We start from the raw sequence: 4,011 nt of genomic DNA, 5'->3' as shown, positions 1-4,011 counted from the left end.
AGTCCACTGGCAGAATCTATGTACCATAACTACAGCTGACCCTTGAACAACACAAGTCTGAACTTCAGAGTCTCCTTATATATGGATTTTTTTCAATAAATATACAGCAGGTTCTGTGTATCCCCGGGTTTTGCATTTGTGGATTCAATGAGCTACAATCAAGTGCAGATGGAGGGCTAACTGCATCTATTGTTCTACGCCATTTTACAGAAGGGACGTGAGGACCTGTGCACTTTCATACCTGCGGCAACAGAGACGCAGAGGTGGAGGCGGGACATCTCAAAGCCAGTTCCCTGCAGATGATTACGATGACTGTAGTTACAGTCATCCTAATAAATATGGGTAATCGTTCTTCAGAAAACTGAATGTATGAAGTCACATTCAGTGACTTCATACATTCAGTTTTGACTTCATGTTGGGGGGAGTTGAAAGTTTAAAAGATTTTTAACTGCCCAAAGCTCAACTTTATTTTGAAACTCTGGATTCCGCTCAAGGCCCGCAATTTCCAAGAGAAAGATTTGATGGTAAATTGCAGTTAATATCAGTCAATTTCAGCTGTTAGCACAGTAGCAGCTGCCCATCCACCGTTTCCAGCCACACGGCAGGGAGCTGTGCACGGGCTCCTCCAGCAGCTTGCACGCAGCTTGCAGGAGCTGGAGCGGGCAAGAGGGATCCCGTCCTCCAGATATCTGGGGTCTGCTCTGATCATCGACTGCGCCTTCTGATCAGAGGCCCAGACAAAGGGGGGGCTGTAATTTTTGTTGTTCCTCACCCCGCTGTTCCAAGCCCCTACCCACGCAGGTAAAGTGACTTCTGGTGGACTTAAAGGACCGGTGTCCTTTCCTCCCCATGCACACCCCTTCGTCCCCTCACCCCCACCTCTTTTGGGAGACAGACATTAAAGATTTAAGGACATTTGAGGACAGTAGCATAGCCTCATGAGTGGTAGGTATGATGGTGAGCTGGGGAGGGTCACCTTCAGGTTCAAGCTGACATTATTTGAGTCATTCTATTATGCGTTCTCTGGCTCTACCAGACTGGGGCCCAGTCGCTTTCACATGAGCAGGTGGAATGGAGCTTCTCCAAACAGCTCAGGGAGTGCTGAGTGCCCTGGGAAAGTCTGAAGTGGAAATCTGCACAGGCTGTGGGAGTCGACCACACTCTCCCTTCAGTTTTGCACGCGGACCGAGATGGCTTTTGTCCACCTTAGGTAGTTATCCAAAGAAGCCTGTGACTTCATGCATTCAGTTTTCTGAAGAACGATTACCCATATTTAAAGCTCAGAACCCAGATATTAAAAAAATCAGAACTAATTTAAAAATTGCTGAGTTATAGAGGGAACTTCCTGATTAAGAGAAAAAAAATGAAGATTCTTATAAGACAGACTGGCAGGTGTTGGGAACTGCCCTGCCTGGTTTCAGAAGCTGTAAACCCCTTAAGGCTAAGGCTGAGTGAGCGACCTTTGGACCATAAGCCACTAAGGAGACAAAGCTTATCTCCCTGGCAGGAGTGCCACCTCCACCCCTTTAACTTCATCAGTAACTGGACCCCAATGCTTGATAGGTTAACCAATGATGGGTAAGGTTCCCCAAGGGGGGAATGACCTAAGACAGGCACACTCCTGTGGAGGCCCCAAGGAAGGACTTGGGGGGCTACAGCAAAAAGGGGTGATGGATCCCCATCCCTCAGCTATGACAGAGCCTGAGTCCTCTCATTCTGTCTCCTAATCTCTTGGCTGCCTGACTTAAACCTGAAACAATGCTGGTGGTGGGTGCCTCCCTGTGCTGGAAAGGGCAGGTTCCCTAGGGGGCTCAGGCCTAAGAAAGAATATGCAAAATCCTGGGAAAACTGCTTTGCGAAGGATGCTCTCGATTAAATGATAAGGGTCTGAGCAGAAAATGAGTTTGTTTCCCAAAGTTTTATAGCGCTTTAGCTATCTGACCCTGACTCAAAATAGGCCATCAGAGTTCTTTGTTATCTATTGTTTGATCCTTACTGCCTGACAATGATTAATGAGCTTTACCTATATTCCTGTGCAAAATGAACCCAATAAAAACCCATTGAGGAAAAGGCTCTTGGCCCTTCTCCTTTAAGAGATCGGCCACCTTTCCTCCCCAAGCAGATCATGTCTTAGTAGACTTATTCTCATCTGTGGTGGCTGGGGGGGCCCTGAGGGCAGCGCCCCCCACAGGCAGGCACACAAAGAAGAGATAAGCAGAATTCAAAAACAGCTAACTCCCAGTCAGATGGTATCTTTGGAAAAAGAATTCATGCAAAAACACTTTTTTAAAAAGGTGTAATAAAAAAAAGAGAGAGTTAGCAATGCTTGAAAAAACAAAAAGGCCTCACTCAACTTAAACATTTTTTTACCTGCAAGCTTCCAGAAAGCTAAGAATGGCATATCACAGTTAACACTTGCCACTGTGGATGAAAACTGGAAAAATCTCTTTTGTTCTCAAAGCAAGTATATACTCAACTTGCTGAAGGTAATAAAATTTGTTGTTACAATGAAATAGAATCTTTTCAAGAACAAAAGCATGAAGTTGGGCAAAATGATCTTTTCCATCACAAAATGCAGCCCTGAAGAGTGTTAAACAGGAGGCGGAGTTCTGTTTCTAATGCAAAAACACTAGAAAACAACTAGGATTCAAGGCCTGAAGCTGTTGTAAAATTGGAAAGAATAAAGTTGGCAAACATTCTACACTTATTTTTCTTTGGCCCATGGACATCTGCCGGTTCAATTTGTTTTGTCGTAGTATCTTGTTTCAGAAAATGCAACCAGATTAAAGTTCATGTGAAATTTATTTTGTGTTTAGGGGTGACTGAGGATCAAAATAATCCATGAAATGTAGCAGTAATCATTTAACCTCTGACAAATCAGACTCTGAAGTTTTTTTATGCTTGATGACTGTGGAAAGAAAAGTCATTCTTGTTTCCCTAGGTTATGCAGGCAGGGTTTCCCTATTCAAAACTGTCTCACATTGTAGGGCCATGGTGCTCTGTGATACAATTGTGCACTTTTTAAAGAGCCCCCAAAGCTCATGCAGGTAAATTTCACTTCCTGGGTGTAATTCGTGTTATAGTCAGAGTTGTTAGTCATACGTGCAAGGGATCACTGGTTTCAGTAGTAAGATTTTATACAAGAGATGCAGAGATTTATAAACCTTTCTTCACTGTCCTCTTTCCTAAAGTAAAAACTAGGAAAATATGAACCAAATCCATTCATATTGCATACAATAAATATTTTGTGTTTCCTAATTAAAATATATATTTTAAGGTGAAACATTTGTTTTATAGCTTCTTTCTTTCTTTTTAAGTAGGGATTTGTACTCTGAATTATTTTTTCTCTCTCATGTGAGTTTATTTATCCAAAAAAAGGAAGACCTGTCTGGTAAGTTTTATTTATTTTTATTTTTATTTTTTAAAATATATTTTATTGATTATACCATTACAGTTGTTCTATTCCCCCCTTCATTCCCCTCCCCCTGCACACCCCTCCCCCACCCTTCCCCTCCCTTTAGTTTATGACCATGTGTCTCAAGTTCTTTAGATTCTATATTTTTCCTACTATTCTTGCCCTCCCCCTATCTATTTTTTACCTACCATCTATGCTACTTATTTTCTGTATCTTCTCTCCCCTTCTCCTCCTCCCATTCCGCTGTTGCTAACCCTCCATGTGTTCTTCATTTCTATGGTTCCACTCCTGATCTAGCTGTCCTCTTGGTTTGCTTTTGTTTTAGGTGTGGTTGTTAGTAACTGTGAGTTTGTTGTCCTTTTGCTGTTCGTATTTTTTATCTTCTTTTTCTTAGATAAGTCCCTTTAACATTTCATATAATAAGGGCTTCGTGATGATGAAGTCCTTGAATTTGATCTTGTCTGAGAAGCACTTTAAAGATTTTAAAAAGAAAATTCTCCAAAGTCTCTAGACTTGGACCCTGTAATTTTCATACATTTTACATAACATATGAAAGCCTGTATAAAGGACAGCCAGCTCTGGGCCTGTGGGCCAAA

General features: G+C 42.1%; 1 pseudogene; it reads left to right on the top strand.

The window, feature by feature from the left end:
• Window positions 1–1,071: 1,071 nt before the first annotated feature.
• Window positions 1,072–2,584, top strand: LOC118985057 (transcription factor A, mitochondrial-like; annotated as a pseudogene).
• Window positions 2,585–4,011: the final 1,427 nt, after the last annotated feature.

The sequence above is a fragment of the Sturnira hondurensis genome, unplaced genomic scaffold (assembly GCF_014824575.4).
Source record: "Sturnira hondurensis isolate 20B ecotype Veracruz unplaced genomic scaffold, ASM1482457v3 Scaffold0004068, whole genome shotgun sequence".
In the NCBI taxonomy this organism is placed as follows: domain Eukaryota; kingdom Metazoa; phylum Chordata; class Mammalia; order Chiroptera; family Phyllostomidae; genus Sturnira; species Sturnira hondurensis.
This window is presented reverse-complemented; position numbering and strand designations above follow the sequence as displayed.